The following is a 13,132-nucleotide window of genomic DNA, read 5'->3' as shown; positions in this document are numbered from 1 at the left end:
CCAGAGCTTGCGCCTTTGTCCACTAGCTACAAGTTTCTGCCACCTTCTATTTCTAGCTACACTGCTTCCCGTGGGAAGAAGTTAACTAGAAAAAGGCAAGTTACAAGAGTGTGTAGAATATTAAAAATCATCCAGGATGATATGCTCTAAAATGCGTGCACCTTCCTTACTGCAGAGTGGTGGGGTTGCAAGTGATTTTTCTTTTTTTTTCTCTCCTTTCTTCCCTGCCTTCCTTCCTTCCTCTCCCCTTCTTCTTCCAACTCCTCCTACTCTTCCTCCTGCTTCTTCTTCTGCTAAATTTTCTACAGTGATTATGTTACTTTTATGATAATTGAAAAACATATTTATTAAGATAGTAGAGCCCGGGTTCTGAGTTTTGCAGATGGGAAGGCCAGATTCCAGAGGTACGATGACGCAGTCGGCTGCGATAGGACACTTTCATGCCTTCCCTAGCAGAATAAGATGCCTGGAAGGCTTACAGGTCACATAAAAGATTGAGTAGTGGGATCCAAACTCCTAAGACTTGAGAACTGGCATTTGATAGAGAGAGAGAGAGAGAGAGAGTCTCTGTTTTCTCAGAGTCTGTGTTCCACCTTAAGTGGAGACTGAACTAAACCCAAAACCCTCACTATAGTGCAACGAAGGATTAAAACACAACTTTGTATTTAAGTTTCTTATCACTGGCATATGAATAATAGCTCTGTAAAATTTAAAATGAGAATTCTAGACACAAAACCTGGTTTTGGGAATGGCTTAGGTTCCCTGGTCGCCTCCTGCTTGCTGTGGAGAGGTCTGATTGAAAGCTCCTGAGCGCTATTTGGAAGCCGATATGATGCAAGGAAGTGACTTGCACAGAGATAAAGAATGCAAAGCATACAAGGCATAAATAACAAAATATAGGGCAGCCTGTCTCCTCTGCAAAAACTCATGGCGAATGTAGCTTAAGTTGACATAATTCTTTCTACCTTTATTTCTCTGTGGGCCTCCCAGCCTGCTTTTTCTATTTGGAGAAAGCCTCGATGAGATTTCAAAGTTCAGAGAGAATAAGTATTGTGAAAATAAAACAAGACCTGAGGGAGTCGCTGGTTTTAAAAGTATGTAGCGTGATCTTCTGTGTGTCTATCTGCCCATGGTTGACATCAGTGTAAACTTTTTTATTACAGGGAGACCCCGGCTGCTTCTGGTATGGTCTCCAAGCAGATAGTTCTGATCAAACATGGATCATTAAACAATGATTTAATTAGATTTTTTTTTTACACCAAGTTCCTCTCATTAAATGCTTCATTAACTTTTTCATTGACCAGTTTGTCAACTAACCTCATTGACTTTTTAAATTCATTTTCTTTAAAAAAAAAATACTAATATAGGGGATCCCTGGGTGGCTCAGCCATTTGGCGTCTGCCTTCGGCCCAGGGTGTGATCCTGGAGTCCCGGGATCGAGTCCCACGTTGGGCTCCCTGCATGGAGCCTGCTTCTCCCTCTGCTTGTGCCTCTGCCTCTCTCTCTCTCTGTCTCTCATGAATAAATAAATAAAATCTTTTAAAAAATACTAATATAAGGGGTAACTGGGTAACTCAGTCGGTTAAGCGTCCAACCCTTGGTTTTGGCTCAGGTCATGGTCTCAGGGTGGTGAGATTCAGCCCAATGTTGGGCTCTGCACTGAGCATAGAGTCTGCTTGAAGATTCCCCATCCTTCTCCCTCACCCTCTGCTTCTCTCCCTACACGTGTGCTCTTTCTCAAATAAATAGGTAAAATCTTTTTTAAATTAAAAAAAAATAAAAAAATAAAAAATTAATTAAAAAACACTAAAAATTAATAGACTTTGTTTTGTTAGAGCAGTTTTAGGCTTACGGATGATTGAGCAGATGGTATAGAAAGTGTCTATAAACCCCTTTCTCCCTTGTTCATGGTTTCTCCTGTTATTAAGATCTTGCATTAGTGTGATACATTTGTCACAATGGAGAACCAGTGTTGATACATCATTATTAACAAACTTACATTAGGGTTCATCATTGTATTTTATATTCCTATGAGTTTTGCCAAACGGTATAATGTTGTGTATCTACCTGTGATACAGTCAGAAATATATTTTTGATGTTTTTTCCTAGTTCCTGACACACAGCTTTTAAAACCTTTATAATTTCCTGAGTGATAGGGGTACTAGGGGCATCTTTTTTCCTAATATTTAGAGTTTGACCCTCAATTCCTGACATGGAACTCCTAAAACCTCTGTGACTTCCTGAGTGATGGGCATGAAAGGAGTATCTTACACAGAGCTCCTAGATCCCTTGGAATTTCCTGGATGAAGGAACATTTTTTTGTTCTAATGAGATAACTCTGAGTGGACTCCTGGATAGTTTCTGGGTGGGGTCTGGTCACCAGAAAGATCCAAGCCATGATTAGAAACTTAGAGCATCCAGCCCCCCCTTCATCTACTGGGGAGGGAAATGAGGCTAGAGACTGAATGAATAATTGATCTTGCCTGCGTGATGAAGTCTCTATAAAAATCCCTGAACTAAGGGGTTCAGAGAGCTTCCAGGTTGGTGGGCACATCCACATACTGGGAAGGTGGCACATCCCAGCTTCACAGGGATAGAAGCTTCTGTACTCAGGAACCTTCTAGACCTTACCCTGTGTACCTCCCTATCTGGCTGTTCACTTGTATCCTTCATTATATCCTTTATAACATACCAGTACATGGGGTTCCCTGTATTCTGTGAGTCATTATAGCAAATTATTGAACCTGAGGACAAGGTCAAAGGAACCCCAATTTAGAGCTAAGTCAGACCGAGGTGTGACCCTGGGGGCCCACTACTTGTGATTGGCATCTAAAGTAAAGAGGTACTCTTGGGGAGCTGAGACCCAACCTGTGGGATCTGCACTAACTCTGGGTAGTTAGCGTCAGAAGTGAGTTGTTGGATACCCATTCGGTGTCTTGAGGGTTGGAGAACTGGTTAGTGTGGAAACCGCACCCCCCCCCCCCCCCGCCAGCATTTGGTATCTGGTGTTGAGAGGAGAGGAAGTTTTCCTTTAGCAATGTCATGTACCCACCATTACAACCTCAAACCAAACAGTTTCACTGCCCTAAAAATCCCCTGTGCTCCATCTTGTCATCCCTCTCTTCCCTCCCTAACCCTGGGCAACCATTGATATTTTTTACTGTCTCCATAGTTTTGCCTTTTCCAAAATGTCATATAGTTGGCATCATACAGGATATTGACTTTTCAGACTGGCTTCTTTTACTAAGTTATATGCATTTAAGTTTCCTCCTTGTTTTTGTTTTTTTTTTCTGAATCTTAATAGCTTATTTTTAAAGTCACTGAAATATTCCATAGGATGGATGTACCGCAGTTCATTTATCCTTTCACCATTTTGTGAATATCTTGGTTTCTTCCAGTGTGTGGCATTTATGAATAAATCTGCTATAAACATTTGTGTGCGGGTTTTTGAGTGGACAGGTTTCCAACTCATTTGGGTAAATACCAAGGACTGCAATTATTAGATTGCGTGGTAAGGCTATGTTAGCTTGGTAAGAAACTGCCAAACTGCCTTCCAAAGTGGCTGTACCATGTTCCATTCCCACAAACAATGAGTGAGGGTTCCTGCCATTTCACATTCTTGATAGCATTTGGTATTTCAACTTTTTATTTTAGCCATTTTAATGGATATATGTTTTGCTTTTTAGAACTAACTCAGTTAATTTGTTTAAAATAACTAAATAGATAATGACTGAACAGGTGTTTATATCTTGGCTAAATAAAAAACCGAGAAACATGTCAAAGCAAAGGGATGTGATTTCCCATATTATTGATGCATCCCAAAGCACACAGTCTAAAAAAAAAAAGTTAAAACAGTATGTACCTAAATTTTTCTAAATTCATGAAGAAACTCCATAAAAAAGTTGGATTAGCTGTCATTCATTAAAAGATGAGCCTTTACTTAAAGGGTAAAACTTTTAAATGAAAAGTGACCCAGTGAATTATGAGGGCAGTCAAAAGAGCAGAGGGAGGGGTTGGAATTAGCAGCTGGATTTGAACCATGGTTTTATATTTAATAAGCTGAGCAAGTTCAAATCATTTATTAAACTTTTCTGAGTCTCAATTCCTTGTCAATAAAAACCAGGATAATAATTCATAGTTGACAGGATTATCTCGACCTTTAAAGTCCATGTTTTAAAAAAATGTCTGGCATCAAGTTTTTGGTAGCTTAATTGTACATTTTTTCTATCCCCCCTTACAGTGTTCCACATGGTACATAATCAACAAAAATTATTAGAATTTCGGTCATCAAAATTCCCTAGTCTGATGAAATAGTTGAAATATCCTATGAACATATGAAATGGGTAAGAGGTAGTTTTATTTTTTATGTATTTGCCTGTTTTAGATAGATGGACTCTAGCAGACACAAGATTGATGTTTCCAAAAAAATTGGTAAATTGCAAGACTTTGGCACATGCTAAAATTTCCAGTGGTTTGGGGTTTCCCTGGAGTAGCCAGAAATGAGATATTGGTTTCAAAAGCAAACTCATGAAATATGCAGTAGTATAGATTCTAGAAACCGGGCATTTGGCAGAGCTAAGTTACAGTAATTTACCATCTTGGGGTTGGCACACAAACACGCATACAGTAATTATAATGTCAAAAACTAGAGGCTTGATATTGTTTCTGTCTATTATTCTTCACATAGCTTTCCTTCTAAAACAGAAGAGTTGCATTTGTGAATTATTTGTTTTGAATGTTGACAACAACAAAGACCCTAGGGGAAGCATGTAATAGGATTTCCTAATCCTTTTTTTTTTTTAAGATTTTACTTATCTGACGCAGAGAAGAGCGCATAAGCAGGGCAAGTGGCAGGCAGAGGGAGAGGGAGAAGCAGACTCCCCATAGAGCAGGGAGCCTGATGTGGGGCTGTATCCTAGGACCCCTAGGACCCCGTGACTGGAGCTTAAGGCAGTCACTCAACGGACTGAGCCACCCAGGCACCCCAGGATTTCCTAATCTTTTAGGAAGTTATTTCAAACAGAATGAATTTATTATAAGGAGCTAAGCATAACAGAATTATGGTTTTTAAAAAAGTGTGAAAAGATAATCAGAGAAGTAACTCTGAATTTACAATCAATTCCCAAAGACACCTCAAACTGGGGCCTTGGTTGGCTCCTTAAAACAAAACTGGATCCTAGGCTCACCACGTAGGTACCCCCAGAAGAGCGGATTCACAAGTCTAGCTCCAACCACTGTGATGACCTGTCTTGTGTTCTGTTCTTTCCCTTTTGGGAGTTTCTAGAAATTCACAGACACTCAAACTCTGTCTACGAATCCCCAGTTAAGCACTTCTACTTTTAGAGAAATGCAACAACCCTGAGGAAAACACTTTCAAAGGTACTATTTTTTTTTTTTGTAGTGTGCAAATAACTTCTTTATATGAGGCATTTGGTTGTTATAAAGGAAGAGTTGTGAATAATAGAAAAATAGCTTTTGGCAATTCTTGGTAATGTCATCTATGGTATTGATAAGATTTTGATTGGCAGTGAAGCCAATGAGTGATTTGTAATCTATATCTGGTAAAAGCAGAACTTCACTCGTAGAGTTTCTACTGAGCAGTATCATTCTGTTACGTTATTAATTCTCAAAAAAAAAAAGAAAAAAGAAAAAAAGAAAAGGCTGGTCTTGGAGACAAATGCAAGGCCTGATAATAGCCAGCCCAGTAATTGACATCAGCTAGATACAAAACCCCAGAGCAACACATTATAAAGATGGAATAATAAAATAAAGTTGGGAATAATGACAATGCCATCCGGCATTAATTGATGTGCAAAAGCACTCAGAGTTCTCAGGAGAAAAGAATTATTTGAATGCAAATTATTGTTATTACTACTACTTAAATTGTTGTAATAAATTCATGAAAATAAGACACCTCCTGAGCTTAATGCATATATAAAATCCGATAAACTATTTATGAGCCTGCTGCCAGCAGTCTTACCATTTGGCATAAAAAAATGGTAAACACGATGAAATTTTTTTTTTTTAATTCAAGATCAAACCTATGTGGTACAATTTAGAGCCACACAAAAAGATTATGATGATACCTGGTTTGAAAACCACGGAGACCCTCACACACTTCCATAGAAGAAAGTCGTGCATTGTTAAGGTTCGGATTTTAGAGTCATTGAGTCTCTAAGTATGGGAAGAATAGAAATACTTTGGGCAAGCACATTTTCTGGCAGAAGCCCAATTTGGTTTGAATGCCATGTACAAAACTATTCTTGCGCAGTTGTACTACTTGCCACAACTTAGGGATTTCTTAATATTTTTTTACATCAACTACGCACTTCAAGTTATCTGAAGAGAAGTGTAATGAATATATTATAAGCTCAGAAAACAGCATCTAAAAGCAACAAAGCATTCCAAAGGGAGTCAGGAAATCTCTCAGATGACTTCATAGGACTTTTAATAGATAAATAAAACTTCAGTACTTAGAAAATTTATGTTGAATAGCAAAAAAAAAAAATCTAGTAGAAAATGTTGCTATTAATTACCATTGTAAGATGAAATCATTAAAAATGCCTTGGCATTTAGTACTTACATTATTAATGGTTATTTTATTGGCATGTTTCAAAGTGAAATTACAGAAATGTGATTCTTCCTAACAGTTAGTCTCTATCTCTTTTATGGCTTTTATCACTTGCTATCTTTTGCACATTCATGTACAAGTCTATTTCTCCTTTTAGGTTGTAAGTTTCTGGAGGGTAGGAAGTGTGTTTGATTTATCTTTCATATCTCCGTGGTACTTACTTAGCACATGATTTGCATATATTTGGAACTCAGCAAACATTAGTTGATGGAAAAACTGGGTATCTTTGTTTCAAATACTATTATTGTCCAATAGAAGAAATGCTAAATATTTTAAAATTTGTTTTACAACTTAAGTTATTATGAATGGGGAAATAACAGAAGAAATATATACCAACATATTAATGGAAGTTGGGTTAGAATAGTAGAATTATTGTCTTCATTTTTTTCTATTCCAACTTATAATATGATCACACTGTCTAATAAAAGGAATAAACAACAACAAAATGACACTTAATGTTCTACTAGATTAGATTACTTTATTAGAATTATGGTGACTTGTCTGCCATAATAGTGACACCTCACTCTTCTTCCCCCCTCTCATAGCCCCCCAACAACTCTCCTCCCTTTTCCCATCTAGCTGATTTATGATGAACAGGAACAAGTTGGAAAGGATAGGTTTGGAAAGAGGGGAAGAGATAATGGCTTAAGCCTGAGATGTATTCATTCATTCATTCATTCATTCATTCATTCATTCATTCATTCAGAAACACTGAGTGGTCTGATGATGAGAAATGCCTGGGGTCAGGGTCCAGTGGAGGAAGAAGGCAGGAACCTCAATGCCAGAGGCGTGAGCAGGATCAGTGACACTCTTGGGGCCATCAGCCCCAAACCCCAGAAGCCAAGGGGCCAAGCAACATTGCAGTCCATCCAGGGAGGATGCAGAGGAAAGAGAGAGGCCAAAACATCTCTCTGCTCTTCCATGAGGCCTTTATATAAACCTGTTTCTACACCCAGAGCAAGGACAGAAGCAGAAAGACTGCCAGTATTATGTTAAAAGACTGTTTAAGATGGGAAGAAACTACTTCTAAGCGTCAGGATCAAGTATTTTCTGCCATCACAGGGAAGAGGGTGTAAGAATAGGATGAGATCAATAACAGGTTTTAAAAAGGTGTGTTTTGCACATGTCTGACCAATGTTTCATCATTTCTTATCTCTTGCACATTTCATTCATTTTTTTTTTCAAAAACAATTTAATGAGCACTTAATGGTTTTTGCACAGGAAAAGTATAATTACAATAAAAGTATGGAGTGTCGGGCAGCCCGGGTGGCTCAGCGGTTTAGCGCCACTTCAGCCCAGGGATTGATCCTGGAGACCCGGGATTGAGTCCCATGTCAGGCTCCCTGCATGGAGCTTGCTTCTCCCTCTGCCTGTGTCTCTGCCACCCCCCTTTTTCTCAAGAATAAATAAATAAAATCTTAAAAAAAAAAAAAGCATGGAGTGTCTAGCTTTAGGTGAGGTCAGAGGAGGTCAAACTACAAACTACATTTCTGAGAAACATGAAATATAAAAACTGTTATATTGCTTATCATTTAAACTAGAATTACTCTCAGGGACACAATAATCCATTGCATGCAACACAGAGAAGCTCTAAGCTAAGTCAGCCTGCAGATTTGCAGCCCGGAGAATGACCTCGGAACCTGAAAACTATGAACAGTGCCTTCTGAGCAAGTGTTGCTCAAACTCACTTCAGCAATATCAGCAAGAAGAATGTGGCTTTAAAATCACTTAGAGATAGAGTAGTTCTGCATCATGCAGAAAAAATGACATGTAGAAAAAAATGGTATTATTACAAGTCTTTAATTTTATTTCATGAGAAAGTTGCCAGTGGCACTGCATGGTTGAATTCCAATTGGGAGGGGGAGTCAGTGTTAAAATTCAGATATGGATTCAAGAACAGATGCAATTACTTTCCTTCTCTCAACAAATATTTACAAAGCAGCTACCATGTGCCAGGCACTGTTCCCAAACAGATATAGACTAGTGGGGGAATTTTTTTTTTTTTTTAGTGGGGGAGTTTGAAAAGAAAATTTCTTTTCTCAGAAAAGTAGATATTGTGCTCATACATTGGCTAAACTTTGAGCTCAGATAAACTAATTTCTATCCCATAGTAATTCCCTGTTCTTCAGAAATGTCCACTTATACTGCACCAAAAGATATCTTTTTTTGGCCTTCCTAGCTACCATTTGAAGATGTTTCTGTTTACCAAGTTTCACTGTGCATATCGTTTTATTTCATCTTTGAAAAGAAAGAGAGAAACAGCACTACAAGTGGACACGAAATTAATTTACCTATAAGTGGGGAGGTGATACATAAAGCTTGGTGGCCTGAGAGTAGGAAGGCTTCTGAGTAAAATTTGTGGAGAGATCACTAAGAAGACATAGAAACATCTGAAGTGATAGGGGACGGATCCAAAATTTAATGAATTTATTTAAACTGCATCAAAGAAGCTGGGCCTTGCTCTTTCACTGTATAAACATATAGCCATTTTAATGGCATTATATTTAATTACACATTTTACTTGTAAACCACATTGGAACTCAAGCTAGTTGCTGATGGTTCTGGAGAAGAAAAGTTCAAGTGTAGATCACTTTCCCCATGCTATCACCAAGGAATTCAGCAGATGTGTAACTAGCAGTTTGGCTTTGGCTTTTCTTTCAGTTCAGATTGGGGGCATTTTAGTTCCCTTTAAGTCACTCAGCACTATGGTTGTGTAGCCTGAAAAGTGCAAGCACACTGATTTGGAAGAACTGGCTTACGTTGAGTGTCCCTATTTACTGCGATTCAGCCTCTCTAATCTTTTTTTTAATTTTTTTTTATTTTATTTTATGATAGTCACAGAGAGAGAGAGAGAGAGAGGCAGAGACATAGGCAGAGGGAGAAGCAGGCTCCATGCACCGGGAGCCTGATGTGGGATTCGATCCCGGGTCTCCAGGATCGTGCCCTGGGCCAAAGGCAAGCGCCAAACCACTGCGCCACCCAGGGATCCCAGCCTCTCTAATCTTTATCCATAAAGTGGGATTCTTTCCAGAAACAAGTAAATAAAATCGTATGTGGGCATGCTTTGTAAACGATAGAATATTAAATTGATGTAAGATGATTGTTTTGTAATTATATACTTTGGGAGATAATTTCATATTTAATAAGAGTGGAAATCACAAGTTAGATAAAGCATCTCATGTTATATCAAGTAGAGCTAAAATCCTACTATAAAATTATGTAAAAACAAATAGTTTCGGAATCCTATACATAAAATAAAATTACGTTTGTTAAGCTCCCTGAAGCTTGAATTGAGATAGAGTAAGGGGAAAAAATTATAGTTCAAGACACAAATGATCAGTTCTTCAGGGGAGAAGAAAGTTCCCTGTCAATCTTGAATAGCGAGCAGGTTTTAAAACTAGGTAAACTTAGCATAATAATAAAACTTCAAATCATGTCGAAACCATGCTGATGTTATATGCAAATACCCAGGTCCAGCATTGAAATGACGGTAACACGCATAGATGACTAAGAGCTCAAGTAACGTCTCAGTCTTGCAACATCTTTTCAGTATTGTAGGATTTTTTTTGAACTTGAAATAATACACAGTTCTATCAAACTGAACATTTACATTTTGAGATGTCTGTATGATGCTGATATTTAATTGTATGTTTTATTGATGTGTAGGTATTAAATTTTAGTAGAAGGAAGAACAATGAGAGAATCGAGCCCACTGATGGCCTACAGTTGAGTAAACTGTCATTTGCTAAAAAATACTGTTAATTTGGGAACACCATTTCTGAAGGTTAATTTCTTCTATAGCCATGTGTAACACAGCAATGTGGACCCCTGTGAGTGCAATCCAGTGCCACATGGATATTTATATCCTTGCCCAAACCGGAAGTCTAGAGTACCTGATGTATACAGCGTATTGCTCTTATGATAATTTGCATTGTCTGCTCAGTGTGTTTTTCTTATGGCTCTTGCCAGCTAAGTTTGGGGGATTTCACTTAGTCACTGCTCTGTCAAGTCAATTCCGTCCTTCTGCTTCCGTGCAGTGTAACAAAACGACATCCAGAGCTTATCCAGATGAGCAGAGAGCAACCGAATTGCCTTCTGCTCCTTTGTTGAAGAGGAGAGAAAATTCTTCAACCCGTAAGTGCTGGGAGAGCATCATACTATTCCTTATGGTAGATTAATTTCAGCACCACGAGTTCCTAGGAGTGCAGAGTCCAGGGCAAATCATACTTTTGTATAGAGGTCAAGTCAAGTTCAAAGGACGAGCTCTTGAGGGGAGCCGGAAGCCTCCAAATACCCAACTGAAATAGAGGCTGTGCAAATGGGGCCTGCAGCCCCTGGGCACTTGCCTAGGTGACTGGGACGAGAATGGTTGTGGGCTCATTTTAAGCCACTTCTTTCCTCCCTGAGGCTACTTCTCAGGGTCGTTCCTGACCACAAAATTTAGGACAGAGAATCACAATCACCCCAATACTTTGATGTCATAGGGACCTATGACCCTAGACCAGGATCAGCTTCGTGGGCATGCAAAGGGCCTCAGGCTTACGAAAGCCTTGCATTTGGTTCAATGCTCTACTTTCTCGGTCTTAAAATTCTTTATACTCACTGAACAAGGTGCTTCACTTATTTATGCACGTATAGACCTTGTGAACAAAGCCATGAAGCATTTTTAACACAAGGAAACCAACAGTGCCTCATCTTATTGCACTTTTACCAGTGATATTAAATGAGTCAAAGGAATTTAGGGCTGGAAACAATTAGGCTGAGATTAAAATGAGCCCAATTTTTAATAGAAATTAAATTTTAAGTGCACTGTGTTATTGCACTTCAGGGGTCCTTTTTTTTTTTTTTTTTTTTTTGATATCTATGGTTTCTTCTTTCTGCCTCACTGACCAGAGTATTTTGAGAATAGCAAAATGTGGTTTGCTAGAATTTCAAACCAAACATACAGAGTAACTACATAGAGGTTACTATAGGGTTTTTGATATTTTGTTGTTGTTCATGTGAGAACACCTGGGTGCAAACCAAGGTTTTGGATAATAGTGTATCTGTTCTACTGAGGATGGCTGGTGCCAGGCCTACACACAAGTGTGAAGATGGTGAGGCTCACCTCTGGACCTCCTCTCTCAACATCCCTTTAGCCTGTTCTGTTTGTACTCCTTTCTGTTCATCCCCAAAATGGTTAGATTTCTGGAAAACCTGCATGTAAATTCTTCTGCTCCCCCTGCCAACACGATCTGACCCAAAAAGCGACATCCCATTTCTATGTGGTTTGTTCTCAGTTGACTGCCATGGTTAGAAAGCTATCTGATAAATAACCGCTGTGAAATTATTTAGCTGGCACTGACCTAAGGTGTGGATTCTCCTTAGGGTGCTTTGTGCTTTAATATCTGCAGGCCTTTGGTTGTACCTCGCAGGAAGCTGCCGTTGTGTCTGCTTGTGTAATAGCTGCCACGACGGCCACGTGTGGCTGGGAGGACAAGCCCTGCAACTATTGCTTTAGTTCAGGCTGAACCTGATGAGCTCAGTAGCTCATCCAGACTAATGATTCAGACCTTGCCACCCTGTCCCACTTACAGCAGATGCTAATGTACAGAAAGATGATGTACTTGACATAAACCCCATGCTCCTTCCCCAGCCTTCTTGCTGACTTTGCTTCCTAGGTCACTGAGAAAATAGAAGTAATTACCAGAGAACTTTCACAAGCTCCCAGGGCAGCTCTCCTTTGCCAGCAGCTGCCCTCCCACATACTTTCTGGCTGCGCTCCTTCCTAATGATTGATTATCCATGTTCGGGTTTGAAGTCACTGGATCCCATCATCACTTCCCTGCTCAATGTCACCCCTCCAGCAATTCACCTCTCTCTTCTGGATCATTCCCATCAACGTGCACATATGCCATTCTTTGTTTTATCTTACAAACAATAGGAAAAAGAACACATCCTCTCTCTTGCCCCCACTCCCTGCTCAGGCTCTTGTTCATTTCTATTTTCCCTTCACATCAAAACTCCTTGAAAAGCCTCCTTATACTTGTCTTTCCAACGTCTTGCCTTTCATTTCCCCTCAACCTACTTTGGTCAAGTGTTTGTTCCTAATCACGCCATGAAAACTGTTCCTGTCATGTTCACCAGTGACCTCCATGCTGCTCAATCCCATGGTGAATTCTCAGACTTCACATCACCTGCCCTGTCAGCCACATTTGAGACAGTTCGTTGCTCACTTCCCCCTGAACACTTTCGTCACCTGGCTTCTAGGACCTGGCGCTCCTGATTTTCTTCCTACCTCACTAGCTGCTCCTTCTCTTTCCTTTGCTGACTCTTCCCCATCTCCCCGTCCTCTTAACAATGGAGTCCTCCAAGGGAAGTTCCTCCAACAATTTTTCTTCTAAATCTACACTTACTGCCTTGGCCATCTCATCTAGCCCCATGGCTTTAAATATCACCTATAGGTGACATACTCTCAAATCTATCTATAGCCCAGACCTTTCTCTTGAACTCTAGACTCAT

The 13,132-nt window shown here is 39.5% G+C and overlaps 1 long non-coding RNA gene across 1 annotated transcript in view; it reads left to right on the top strand.

Moving 5' to 3' along the window:
- Nucleotides 1-13,132, top strand: part of LOC121496460 — a 127,793-nt gene that overhangs the window by 1,646 nt on the left and 113,015 nt on the right. Inside the window, exon 2 of the long non-coding RNA XR_005989245.1 lies at nt 10,669-10,765. This is a non-coding gene — a long non-coding RNA (uncharacterized LOC121496460). The remainder of the gene's footprint in view (nt 1-10,668; nt 10,766-13,132) is intronic.

Source organism: Vulpes lagopus, chromosome 1, assembly GCF_018345385.1.
Source record: "Vulpes lagopus strain Blue_001 chromosome 1, ASM1834538v1, whole genome shotgun sequence".
Lineage (NCBI taxonomy): Eukaryota > Metazoa > Chordata > Mammalia > Carnivora > Canidae > Vulpes > Vulpes lagopus.
This window is presented reverse-complemented; position numbering and strand designations above follow the sequence as displayed.